Source organism: Callospermophilus lateralis, chromosome 6 (assembly GCF_048772815.1).
Source record: "Callospermophilus lateralis isolate mCalLat2 chromosome 6, mCalLat2.hap1, whole genome shotgun sequence".
Lineage (NCBI taxonomy): Eukaryota > Metazoa > Chordata > Mammalia > Rodentia > Sciuridae > Callospermophilus > Callospermophilus lateralis.
Genome location: NC_135310.1, coordinates 109,325,184 through 109,340,056, shown reverse-complemented (window position 1 = coordinate 109,340,056; position 14,873 = coordinate 109,325,184).

Below are 14,873 nucleotides of genomic sequence, written 5' to 3'. Positions count from 1 at the left end.
TCCAGACTTCAACAAATATTTAAACTCTTAGTCTTTTTTTTTCTGCCTCGAAGCCAGTACAGACAATGAATTCCACATTTAGAAATTTCAGTAGAAGGAATCCCATTTTTTTGTTTCTTTCCCTAGTTTCTTCTTGTTACTCCCGCTCCCTCCTTCCTCCACTCCATGCCCCCTTCTGTTTCAACAAAAAGAAGGCTGAAAGTAAAAGAACAACAGGATTTGAGTTGGAGCCAATTTAATGGGCCAAGAGGTTACATATGGAGCCAACAAATCATGAACCCATGAAGGATATTACTGATTTAAAGTTATGTATGTTAAAGCCCAAATCTTAACAGCATTCATGAAGGTAAAGGTAACTAATGGAGAAGCTTAACTGACAGAAAATGGGCTTTTTCCCTGTCTGCCCTGCCTCCCTCTTCAAAATTACAGTGCTTCTCAGCTGGAGAAGGCCTTTCAGCCTCAGATTGTCCCTGCCAGGTGATGGGGTGGGGGCAGGTCTTAGCCTTACTCACCAAGAAAGGTCAAACTCAGCTGGATTCTGCACCAATAGAAAACCTCCAACACCACTGTTTGGTTTATTTTCATTGGTATGAGTGTGTGTGTGTTTCTTCTTCAGATGTTTTGGGGTTACCAGAAAAACCATTCCCTTTTCCCCCCTTAATTTTAAAAACTGTGTGTAATTTCAGGGAAATTTGATCCATGTGTTTGGGATTCATTTGCACTTAATCATGAAAATCTCTCTGGAAAGAGCTATTTTCTCTCCCAGAAGACTTTGGTACCCATTTTTAATAAGCCCTATAAGTGCCCTTCCACCCCAGGCCACCCTCTCCAGTGCAGAAGGTTGAATTTGGCCAAAGGAAAACCACCGATGGCTTGGACTTGGTTTGAAATGTGGGGCTTGTGAACTTGGACTGTGTTCTGGAAATGGGGAAATGACTTCCCTGCCCCTGGGTTCATAGAGTCAGGGAAAGAAGGCTTCCTTAAAACAAACAAACAACAAATAAACACGAGGCTATGCAGATCAACTCCAGAGCACAGTGGTTCCTGTCAATAAGAGGGCAGGGGCCCATAGCCAATGCCTGGTGGCCATCGGCAGGTGAGCTTCAGCCTCTGGTTCACAGGATCACCATGTGCAATGAGTTGCTGCCTTTCTTTGAGCTTCTTGGAGAAAATGCTTTTATCCCCCAAACTTCCAACTACCCCAAACACCCTAGAACCCTCTTGGAACATTCCCAAGGGCCATGACATGACTGTGTCCAGGACACATATCTCCCCACCCTCCGTCCACAACAACCCAACCACTGCACTGAAGCCACAATGGCATTCCTTCAATCCAAAACAAACATGTCATTACCAATCTCAGATTAATTGGTGCCATTTGTGTGCCCTGCCTGTTAGGTTTCATCTGGAGGCTGCTCAACAGCAATGGCCACCACCCTGGAAAACCTCAAGGCACTCACCGCTTTGGCCCTTGGCAGAACTTCCTTAGCTATTTTTCTTTAACCCTGTGATGCCAAACCTTCCTCCTTCCCACTCCCTTCCCACTCTGAGGCTTTGGGCAATTTGGAAATGAGTTCCCCGTAGAATGAGGTTATCTGTAAAGCTGAAATTTGCTTTAGGCTTCTTACTGTCTTTCATTAATTGTAAGATACACATTTGTTTTTGTTTTAACACCTTTGAAATTAGGATGCTGCTATGATAAGAAAGTATTGTGCTGAGGTCATGGAAAACATTCTTCTTAGTGAAACAAACAAAAAAAAAATAATGCTGCCTCTATTCTAGTCCCCAAAGAGATGCGATCACTTTTCAAAACAATGTGATCAAATTTTATCTCTCTCATTCATTCATCAATTTACTATTCCTTCTTCAGTATGTTATTGACCACATGACCAACTCTATGCACAGTGAAAAGACCAGAAGAGTGTTGAAACGGCTCCTTCCATTTAGAAAGTTATAATTTAGTTCTAGACATAAGTGCATACATGACCCACCAGGCCAAGTGCTAAATTAGTGGTGTGGCCAGAAAGTGGTGGAGAAGATCAAGAAGGAGCCACAGAGTGGGGTGGAGAGATTCACAGATACAGGCAGGCTGGCTTGACTCTGTAGCCCAAGGAAGAAAATTCTTACCTGTCAAACGAGGATCTTGTAGAAGAGCGAGTTCCATGGTGTATCCATAGAACCAAGTCCAGGGAATGCTTTGAGAGAGAGGGTTCCATAGTGGGGGGTGGGGGTGGAACTGAGAAGTTCTCCAGCGAAGGACTCTGTGTGAGTCACTTTGCATTATTGTAACAAAATGCCTGAGATAATTAACTTAATGAGGGAAAAAAGCTTTATTTTGGCTTGTGGTTTCAGAGTCCATGGTTATATTTGATCCTGTCAAATATTATATTTTGGGCCTGTCCTGGCACCGTACATTATGGAAGGAGCACATGGTAGAAGAAGCTTGTTCATCTTATGGCAGCCAGGAGGCAAAAAAAAAAAAAAAAAGAGAGAGAGAGAGAGAGAGAACTAGACAGGGGCTGGTCCCTTCAAGGATGTGCCTCCAACGACCTAAGACCCTTCTATTAGGTCCCACCTCCCAATAGTGTCACAGGCTGATGACAAAGAAAAGTCTTCAACACATGCTCCTGTGGGACACTTACTCAAATCACAGCAGTTTTGTTTAAATTTTATTTAACTCAGTGTTTCCCAAATATATTTTTGTCTGGAATCTTTTATTTTACTCAACCGCCATCATCATAATAAACCCTAGGACATCTTTTTTAACTCTGGTGTTCTAGAAATCTACGAGGTAACATGGAACTAGAGCACCTGGGAGAATAAAAGGCTCAGAGAAGGGTTGTGAGCTGTGCCCACAGTGTGTGGGCTCCCAGTATGGCAGGGGGTGTGTCGCCACTGAGAAGCCAGGCTTTATCGATTGTTCAGTCAGGAAACATTTATTAAGTCCCTAGTGCGTACTGTGCTGGGTAAGTAAAATGCTGCCCCTGACCTGAAGTGGCTCCTAATCGTGGGGAACACCATGATGTAAACACAGCCTGTGAACGTGTACCTGGCCCAATGATGGGGCAGAAGCAAAGTACCCAGAGGAAGATAACGAAGGCTTCATGGAGCAGGAACCGGGACCACTGGATCTTGAAGGAAGAGCATGAGTGTACATCAGCTGGAACAGAAGCAGAAGTCAGCATCCTAAGGAGTGAGAGGCGCATAAATACAAAGTGGCCTGAGAATGACAGGAAGCCTGTACAGGCTGGAGGATGAGAGTCATGATGAAGAGGAAACTGAGCTGACTAGTAGGTTGGGACCAGACCATGAAGGGTGGCAGGGAACAACAATCAAAGATATCCCATTACTGATATCTGGAGGTATCAGTAATGGGAGGCTCAGGCACAGGCTCGGTGGCTCAGTGATGCCTCTGAGAGCCTGGAATCCTTCCATCCTTCTACTTGCTCTTCCTCAACATATTGACTTTTTATCCTCCTGCTTGGTGCCCGTAGTCAAGAGATGGATGCTAAGGAACAGGGAATATTTCTTAAAGATTATATCCTTTTTCTTTAATTCAGGCATTTAGAGGTATCTACTGGAAATAGAAGTCAGGTATGTCTTTATAAGATGAGTGACAGCAAGGCAAAGGAGAGGAGAGACTGGAGGTGGGAGACAGTCCAGAATCATTGAAATTTTCTAGACGAAAAGTATTGCATGCTGACACCAGCATCCCTAAGCCTTGGCATGCATATGATAACTCAGGGAAGGTAGCTTTGCTTTTCAAAGTGTTATAAGCTGAGTTGGGTGTCCCCAAAGATATGTTCAAGTCCTTCACCCCAATACTTGTGTCTCTGGGCTTATTTAGAAGCAGGGTTTTTGCAGATGTAACCAGGTTGAGATGAGATCAGTATGACTGGTGTCTATTAGAGGAGGGAAACATGGACACAGAGAGAAGATGGCTATGTGAAGACAGAGGCAGAGATTGGAGTCATGTTGCCACAAACCAAGGAACACGTGGGGCCAGTAGAAGCAGAAAGAGGCAAGGATTGGAAGAGGGGAGCCCTGGAACAAAGTGCTTTCCATTCACTGGGGAAGATGGTGCGCCTACCTGGCCCTCAAAGCTCCACTTTCTCTCATTGGTTGGAACCTGGTCATGTGGCCACCTGGCCCTAACACAGGAAAGGCTGAGAAATGGAGTCTCTGGCAAAGGAGAGGGCAAAAAATGTGAGATGAGTCAGGAATTAGTTGTGGCAGCTGTTTTGTGTCCTGAGTGAGAAATCAATCTTTTATGTGGTCAGCACTGAGACTTGGCAATTATTGGTTATAGCAGGTAGACAACATTTTCTAACACATGTGGATCCCAAGGCCCAGGAACTAAGGAAGACAAGATGGCCTTCTGTATGGAGAATGGGACTCCAGGCTGAACTACAACAAATAGAATTCTGGGAAGAGGAGGAATATTAAGGATCATGTGTCCCACCCTTTCATCTCTCAAGGTTAATGGTCATTTGTGACTGTACAAACTGTGATGGACAGCCAAAAGACATGAGATCTGCTGCGGACATTAAAAAAAAAATTATGGGTTACGTTTGTTAAAAAAAAAAATCACAATGTATTCATTAAGGAAAGAGAAAGAGAGAGAGTTAGTTAAAATACCTGAGAGACTCCCCACCCCACCACAGCCTACCACGTAACTCAAGCTTTACCCTCCTGAGTTAGATGCTGAATTTTGTATTCCCCCAAATTTGTATGTTGAACCTCTGGTATTAGGAAGTGGCACCTTTGGAGGTTATTAGGTCAGGAGAGTGGTAACTTCATGAATGGAATTAGTGCCCTTATAAAAGGGACCCCACAAAGCTCTCCCACTCTCTTTCTGTTGTCGTGGATACAAGGATACAATAAGAAGCCAGAAATCTGCATATAGGAAGAGACCTGAGCCCACTGGTACCTCAGCCTCCAGAACTGTGAGGAATACACTTTTGTTGTTTATATGCCACCCAATCTATGACACTTTGTTAAAGTGGCTTAACCAAGATACCTGCCTAAATATTTTAGTCATATTAAGCCCCTGATATCAACAGAATACCATTATTTTTTCCCCCAAAGAAATAAGTCTTATTGAAAGGGTGGGGTAGCCATCAATCAGCCCCTCACAGTGGAAGTGTACAGATGGTGCTTCCCCATTGTGGGGACACATTGGACAGAGATGAGATAAGAGGATGAGGAACTTCAACACTTTGGACAGTCTCTGAATCTAATTCCTCATAGCAACCCGAGGAGAAAGTGGGCTTCTGCTTCTAGAATACCTAAAAGCTAAGGGAGCCTTGGTATTTTTTAGGATGTCTGCAGTGGATTTGGGAAAATATATATTCAAGCGGTTCAGAAAAACAATAAATGTGATCCCACAGAAACAAGCTTCAGATGTGGAGATGGCCCAAAGTGGGTGGAGAACCTCACAATGGGAGCGTCCCAAAACATGAGCTCTGTGAGGCAAACAATATGGCCTAAGAACGTCTTAAAATAGTTTCCACAAGACAAGAGTTGGGAAACAGAACTGAAAATGGACACTAAGGAATGGGACCGGTTGGCTAGAGCAGTATCTGACACTGAACTCCAAATGAGCTGAGACTTCTGACGTGCTAAGGCGACCGCCCAGGGCTTCTTTGGGTTTCCCCAGAGGAAGCTGTGAAAGAATCTGTCTGTGAAGCCAGGGATGGTCATAGAAGGCCCCACGTGCCACAAGGCAGTGGAAGTCCTCAACCACTCCTCCAGGTGCTGCCCCAGCCCTGACACTGGGCCTCAGCATCTGGGTCAGTACCCGAAGGTGACCACCGGGGAGACACTGGCCTCATCCTCCACCATGGGACGTGCCTGCTCCAAGTTGCCCCACCCTCCATGAGTGTGTCCTCTCTTGGTCTGCCTAAGTCACACCTGCACGGATCCCTCTCATCAGCCCTGCTGCACGTGGCAATTTCAACCTTTCAAGGCCACCTGTTGAGCACCCACTTGGTAGATTTCCTTTTATCACTGGCTCGTGGGGAGTAAATGGATAATGTAATTATGGGGCAGGAGAATGGGGTGTTTTGATTTGTGCTCTTTGAGGATTAGCCAAGTGCCCCACTGCCAAATCCATGATCACCTAAAAGGAAATCTGAAGGAAGAACCTGCCAGGTAAGTCTTCCAGGTGCTCTTCAGGTAAGTGGCTTTGAAAATGGGTCTTTTCTGCCTGACTGTTTCTGGAGAGCTCAAAACCATTTAGGGTGGACAAAGCTGGTGGGTTTGTTTCCCTGTGTGATGAGGAAGAGGGGAGAAAGGAAGATGTGTTTTCCAAACACAGGTAGGTAGGGCAAGACAGGATTGGAAAGGCCTCTGGGTGCGGGGGATTATGTGCAAATAACATGGATCAACAGTGAGGAGCCACACCTCTGATCTCCTATGCATTCCTGGAACATTCCCTATGCCCTGATGAGCAGAGGCTCTGGAAAGCTTACAGATGATGCCAGGAATGGGGCACCAACCAGCCTCTTGGTCTCAGGCTTCAGGGCACAGAGTGCTGAAATCCCAGCTTTGATGTTAGTAGACAGCCTCTCTGAAGATGCTTGAGTGGCATCTGTTTTGCTGGTAATGTGTGGGAACAGGTCGGGAAAGGTCAAACACAGGACATGTTTAGAAATGGATAGACACATGGCATGTTGGTTCCCCATTGACAGCTGAAACAAAATGCCACTATCTGTGTCACTTAACAAAACAGAAGGTCACAGTTTGAGATGCTGGAAGTCCAAAGTCAAGGTGTTGGCTGGGCCATGCTTTTTCAAAACTTCTGGGGGAGAACCCTTTTCTCCTTCAGCTTCTGGTGGCCCCAACTATTCCTTAGTTTATGGAAGAATAACTTCAGTCTCTTCCTCTGTCTTTGGACATGTCTGTGTCCAAATTTTTGACTTCTTATAAAGACACCTGTTGTACTGAACTTGTCTCAATCTGATTAAACCTGGAAAGTCTATTTATAAAAAAGATCAGATATACCAGTACTGGGGGTATCTATCTTTTTAGGGGATATAGTTCAACTTATAACACATAAATACATTGACAAGCAAGACTCTCTTCCTTGATTTATCATATGAATCTCTGGAGTGCTTTGGAAACTTGCATCTGCTCTCAGTTCAGGGTTTACACTCTAAAAGAGGTCATGACATTTCATATTTTGCTCTAACTCTGAAAAGAGACAATTGGGTGTCATGTTTTTGACAGTATTCAAAATTAAGAAATTGCTTTGTTGTCCATCAAAATGGGGTTAATAAAGTTGTAGAACATCTACCCTATATAGTCATATGCAGATGTTAAAAGGAATGGGGCTGATCCCTATGTGCATGGGAAAGATTATGTTAGTCTGTTTGGACTGCTATAACAAAATTATGCAAGTTGAGTGGCTTATAAACAAGGTAAATTTATTTCTCACAACTCTGGAAGTTGGGAAATCCAGAATCTGGCAGATCTGGTGTCTGGTGAGGGCCTTCTCCCTAGTTTGCAATCAATGGTTTTCTCCCTGTGTTCTCAGATGGTGGAGAGTGGAGAGATTGTCTCTCTCATGTCTGTTCTTATTAGGGCACTAATCCCATTCGTGGGGTTCCCACCATTATGACCCAATCACTTCCCAAAGGGCCTATCTCCTAATAATTATCAATATGAGGGCTAGGTTTCAACATATGAATTTTGGGGAAGCACACTCAATCCATAGCAAGATCTCTAGCATACATTAAGTGAAGACAGTAAGATACACAACATGGGATATAGTATGTATTGGGGGTGCAAGAAGGGGGATTAAGAATATATATGGGTTTCCTTGCATCTGAAGAAAGAATAATCTGGAAGGATTCAGAAGAAACTAACAAAGTCTTTATGTACAGGGGTAAAGGTGAGGTGTGATGATCAGGGATAGGTAAGGTGCCAGAGTTTCCAATACTTACTTTATCATACTGTTTTAATTTTTAACCATGCAAACGTATTTCCTTTTTAAAACAAAAATAAAATAAATTAATTAAATGTACATCCCTAGGATCTGATAATCACTTCTCCAGGAACCTATCATGCAAATATTTTCCCAAACATATTCAAGGATGTTCACTGCAGCATTATTTCAACAGCAAAAGACTGGAAATGACTTACAGGTCTATTAAAAGTGGGCTAGTTGAGTGGATTAAGTTACATTCATATATCATTTAGATGCATTACAATGAGCACAAAATGGGTATTAATATGGAAAGCTGTCTAAGATATATTTAGTTTAAAAAAAGCAACATAAAACATTTGTGCTGCCATTTTTAATAACATAAATATGATGCATATCCTACATATCCTGCTTTCTTACTAAAAAGGAACATGCATGCACCATGTATGTATATGGATGTGTGCATGCAGGGACATTTTCTAGAAATAAATACTGTGCAAGGAATTGTGAGCTGTGGTGGCCTCTAGGAAGGAGTGATAAGTTTGAGGCAGGAAAATCGTCCACTTTTTATTGTAAAGCTTTGCAAATTGCATGCTTCTTTTTCTCTTTTAACTTTGTGCATCTTTTTCTTTTTCACTTAAAAAAATATTTCTAAATAAATCAATTTTGAAAAGTTACGTCTACAAAGAAAATCACGGACCTGTAAAACAGAGCTGAACAAGCTCGTATGTACTCATGTAGAACAGACTGTGAGATGTGTTAAGCAGTTTCCAATTCTAATTTTATCTGTTGCAGGGTTTCGTACACTATGTGCAACCTGGTTCACATTTATCTGGCAATCAACTCACGATCCTTTTCATCACTTTGAGTTTGATCACATTATATCTCTGCCTTTCTGATTGAGGAAGACTATTTTTTGTTTTAGCCTCCCTTATAAGACATGGGATCTCTCTTGGGGTTGCAATCGTAGCTCTTTGCTAGCTTATGAACAGGAGCAGCTTGGCCAACTAATGTGGGCCTCAGATCCCATCTGTAAATAAAAAGTAGAATGCAGTATAGAAATGTTAAAAGAACTTGAGATAATATAAATATGTACTATCTAGCATGTGAGAGTGAAAGGGTAGACATTCAACTTGGTGGCTATGGCCACCGTTAATATTCCTTGTGTTCTGGCAGTGGGGATTGCAAACAGGAGTAACCACACTCTGGTTTTGCCCCAAGAGAGGCAAGGTTTTGTGTGTCACAGCCATGTCACGGCCACTGCTATTCCAGAGGTCTTATTGGTCTTTTTGGTCACAGTAGCCTTAGGCCAGTATCTCAAAGTTTCAGCTGCTAATTTTAGTACAGAATTCCTTTAGTCCAATTTGAGCAGTATTCTTTTTCCTGTATGTGGTCATTTTACTTATTCCCCTCTTGCAGTCATGTATGTTATCCAGTGGCTTCGTTCTCGGGACACCTTTTGTCTTCTGTCCATTGGGTTTACTTGTGTTTGAGTCCACAATTATGATCAATATCTTTTTTAAAAGGAAGTGAAAATATCCATGTTGTCTTTCTTCACCTATAACAAATTGGAAAAAAAAAAAAAAGCTGTCTCCGTTTCATCTTCCATTGTAGCTCAGGGTCAAGTGGTCTCACTGATTATCTAGTTGGCTTTCTGCCTTGACGCATTTATAGGGTCTTTTATTATTGACTTTGGAGTTCCTTGCAAGGTACTCCAAAAAAGCATTTTAAAATAGTCTCCAGTGGGCCGTTTACATTTTAACTACTCCTTTCATTATCCTCCTCAACACTCTCATATTGTTCCCTTTTCTAGAATTAAATAACCACATGATAGCTTTTGGGCTTCGTGTCTCTTTTGGATGTTGAACTTGGCCCTACTGTGGTCTTTATTATATAGTGGTTCAGTTAGACTGTTTCACATTCATCACCTAGTTTTTGATTTCAGGTTATATGGCATATTGATAAATTAAGGGCCAAATAGTGCCTTTTTTTTTTTTTTTTTAGAATCAGTGACTATATGATAAGAAATGGTCTTCATGGGATTATGTGATTTATGACCATGTGGGGGGCAAAATAAAAGTTTGAAGACCATCATCTTCCAACGTCTTCCAGTTCCAGCTGAATTTATAGTTAAGTTTCCTTCTACCATTAATTAACCCAGGATTTAAGACTGAAAATTTGCCTGTCTCTTGGGTCTTATTTTGGAGGCCAAAGTACTTTGGAAACCAATACCCTATAAATATAGACTTGGATTTTTACAGGTTCTCTTGCTTCACTTTCCCATATCACACTTCCACAAATCCCAGTGCAGGGCCTGGTCTACTCTCCGTCTTTCTCTGTGCTCTTCCACACTTATCTTCCCTAAGAACAGGCCTGATCTTACTCTGAATGCCAAGAGCTCAATGAATTGTGAGAATTTCTGGTAGAACTTTTCTTATAGCAAACATCTTTTTACAAGTCTAATACTTATGTTTCCAAAGCTATAAGTCAGAGAAGACCCCCTACCCTACCACACACACCCCTTACCCACATCTGTTCCCAATGCTCTTGAAAACTGTACTGGGAGGGGATATATACATTGATTTGGTCTAGGATGGCAATCTTTATGTGGCCTACAGTAATGATTTTTTTTTCTTTTTACTTTTCTCATGTTTTAGTTAAAGAAGGAATTCTGAGTTTTGGCTTCTGTTTCAAAATAACCAGGGAGTCCAAGGGGAAACAAGAGCTGCCATGTAGAGGGTTCATATCCAATGCATTCTATTCAATAGCCTTGTGGACTTACAGTAGCCCTAACCTGCAGGGGAGGAAACTGGCATATGTAAGTGAGACACACACACACACACAGAGAGAGAGAGAGACAGAGAGAGAGAGAGAGAGAGAGAGAGAGAGAGAGAGAGAGAGAACCAAAAGACAGCAAAGAAAGTGAAATTGTATATTTTGAAAAAGTCTTCAGCACGTGGGTAAATAAGACAACCATGTCTCCACAAGTCAAATTGAAAAGCATTTAAAGAGCTAAAATCCAATACTGGCAATGATATGAAAACATAAGCACTCATATTCTGCCGGCAAGAAAGTGGGTTGGAATGATCTGGAGGCAAATTTAACAATATTTATCAGGAGTCTTGAAATATGCATACCTTTTGACTTAGTAATTTCATCTCCAGAAATCTATTCCAAGAGGGAAAGTGGAGATAATGAAAACTCTTAATTATTGATACTTCATTATAGTATCAATTATAAGAATATAAAATTGCAAAGACCCTAAAAGTTCCAATAAAAGGTAACTGGTTTAATGAATTATAAGACTTAAGAATGATGTTATAGATGAAAAGTGGCATAGAAGTTCATGACACAGGACAGAAAAAAAAATCCCATTTTGAAATAGTATGTAGAGGACATTGGCTAATGATTCCTAAAAAGACTGCTAGAAAAGTTGCATTCACTAAATTTATTTCAAATAAGAACACCTTCTTGACAGAGTATTAATAGTATGTCAGAAGGAGGAATTCAGGGGAGGATATTTACAGAGTTCAAGCCAGAATCTAGTGATTATAAGGCTGGTCTTGAAAGGCAGGGAACTGGTTGGAGCTGGGCAGAGTTTGTGACATAACAGCTTTGGATTGGTGGGCATGGTCATTTTTGTTGAGCAAGCTGCTGATCTTGATAAGTAAGCATATATTTCTTGGAGAAAGTGAAAGTTATTTTTCTTTGGTCTCAATATTATTTGGCACAGAAACAGAACAATATGCTTTGTCCCAGAATTGTTTATCACAGGGACAGGAAAGTACAGTGGGTTTGGTCTTCAATATCAGTCCTCTTTTTGTTAAAAAGAAATTTCATATTTATATTTTACTAGAAAAAACCTGGGAAGACAATTATTTATGAATTAAAGGTGGTTATCTCTGCATAGAAGGATTATGGGTGTGATTTACATCCTTCCTTTTTTGCTTACTTGTATTTTCTAAATTTTCCCTAATGAACATCTATTCAGAAAAAATGATGCATTTGCTTATCCTTATTTAGCCAGATAATTTCAGAATTATAATACACAGAATTACTCTTATCTTAAAGCTTCTAATCTACTTCTAAATGTAATACCTCATTTAGGCACAATTTTGTGGTCAATGTGAAAAACCGACTAAATTATTACCTAATCCAAATCATGCAATTCAAGGAGAATTAGGCAACTTTTCTTTTTTCTTTTTTTTTTTTTCAGTCAAACAGACAAATGCTGGGGCTGATTGTTTTAGAAGGACTCCTTCTTCAGAAGTGTATTGGAAGCATATTGGACTAACACAGCACCTGTATCTCCTCTGCTCTTGGTTACCCCAGTTATCTTCTAAATTATGGTACAGAGGGTATCAGGGACTTCAGAAATAAAGAGTGGAATCCAAAGCAACCCAGGAGGCTGGTATGCTGACCTCTCCAGTCGACCACTAGTAACTATTTTGAGAGTCTAATATTGCTAAGTGCTAGGCAAAGTGAGGCATGGCAACACACACACACACACACACACACACGCACACAATTGAATAACCTACATTTTATCCCTTCTCAGAGCTTAATTTTTAATTGGGGAAAAGGTTCCAAGGAGTGACTAACACACAGAAAAATGATTCCAGAGACAAGATGGTGTGAAACCAAGTACTGCCCCATAAATGCAAAACTCCTTGATTCTACACTGGTCTCTATTACAGTATCTCTATTATACATCATGAGTGGTCCAAAGCCCATATAAATATAAAGGAAGTTTGGGGCACTGAGATATTCTAGTTAAACTAAAAGCTTGTTTTAAATTCACCTTTTAAAATATATATATCTGATGGATCTTTATTTTATTTACATATGGTGTTGAGAATCGAACCCAGTGACTCACACATGCCAGGCAAGTGCTCTACTACTGAGCCCCAACCCCAACCCCTTTATTCATCTTCCTTACTGACAATTTTTTTTTTCAAAGTTTGAGTCTGCTTTACTTTCTGTATAAATAACTGCATCTGGATGAGCCCCATTGCAGGACTTCAGGGTTAGGTTTGTTATATATAGACTTGGATTTCACTGCATACATTAGATGATAGGAGACAAATATCATGGGAACTGACTCCAAGTTATACCCTGAAATTTACTTCAAAGGGAAAAAATCCCACATAGACAAATACATGATATCCATGTGTTTTCTGGTGATCAGCTTCTTTTCATTAAAAAAGACCACAGAGGAGGCTTCCAATAGATTGCATGTTCTAATCAGCTGGAATGCCATTCCACTTGAAATAACCCTTTATTTCCAATAGTACCCTTCATCAGAGCTTATATAATCTCTAGACAAGGGGACTTTCTAACTCCCAAAGGGGCCTTGCCTAAATTCACACAGTAATGTAGTGATGGACAGACCTAGGATTAGAGTTCCGAGCTCCTTATTTTCAATCATGAGCTTCTACATTCTTGGTCTGATACTCCATTTCGTTTCCTCAAGGTAATATTAGGGACTCTCGGGTCCTAGCTACTGGAATAAAATAAAAGAGATGCAGTTCACATCACCTTTGAGTCTAATGAGATGTTTTCATTTCCAAGGTCAATTTGGAAGCTTCTTGGAACAAAATTCAGGTCTCCTCAAGGCTAGACAGAGTCACCATCATCCTTGGTCCTTTGGTATTCTCATAGCAGTTAAGGACACCAAGACCAAGAAAGATGAGGTTTCCCGTGCTCCCAGGCCTGGGTCAACTTGTAAAGCAATCCCTGCATTCAAACATGAAGCATGGGATGAGCCAATTGCTAGGAACAAGAAGCCTGGCCATTATACCACTTAGGATGCCTTTGGCCACTAGTGGGAAAAAAAAAGAAAAAGAAAAAGAAAAACCCACCCTCAAACAATCTGGGATGAATTACAGGACAGGAAATCCAGAGTTAGACCAGTTTCAGGGTTTGTTGATTCAGCAATTCAGTGGTCTACTCAAGGATCTAGGCTCTCTCCCTGTTTCTGCTGCGTTTTGCAGCATATGGTATTGCCTGGTCCCCAAGGCCAGTCCATCCTGGTCCCCAGAGAGTGGGGACCTCATATCTACCTCCAGAATCACCATCAGAATTAGTGACTTAAAAACTCACTTTCTTAACAACAGGGGGAAATTTTCCAGAAGCATCTGAGCAAATCTCCTCTTAGAATACTGAGCAGAACTTGGTCAGGAGCCCACTGTGAAACCAACCACAATCCGAAGGAGGGTTTAGGTCATTTGTGATTTACCACTGCACTGGAAATGAAATCACACTTGCCTGACTGGCAAGAGGGTTGGTGGGAGGAGTAGGAAAGAGTGGGAGGTGTCTCTGGATCCAACCAGAGCTCTGTCCAAGGATGATGCCGGTAGCCAGGGTGGGGAGAGAACCATCAGCCACATCTGTACCTGAGCTGACTCCAGGCTGCCCCTCTTGTCCAGATTCACTCCAGAGTCAACTGCTTCATCCCTTCCAAGCTTCTGAGAAGCCGTTGTGACGGCATGGAGGACCTAGGAGATGGCCAAGATCTTGGCCCTTTTCAGCAGTGTGAATGCTCATCAAGGGCCCCTCTGGACCTTACGCTGGCTTTGGGTAGAACGTACTGAGTTTAACCCAGAGTCAGAAATGTGGTGCTAATGCTGGCATCTCAGGCCGGGGAGGCTGCTGGGGCTCAGTCCCAGAAAAAGCCTTGGCACAAGCAGACTGAAATTTTAAGGTCTTCTTTAATCAGACCTGGACTGTCACTGTTGGCCTACCTCACGTGTGATGGTACAGATAGGAAATGAGAAGCAGGAAGGAATATTGCCACAATTGTCTTACCTAATCCAGGTGCTAAGTAAGATTTTTAGCCTTGCTTTAAAAAATTGGTGCTTGGATGGCTCCTAAGTTCTTTGCTTTTCCTTTTCTTCTCCATATCTTTTTATTTGTTTTTGATTTTTCTTGAACGAACATCTTTTTT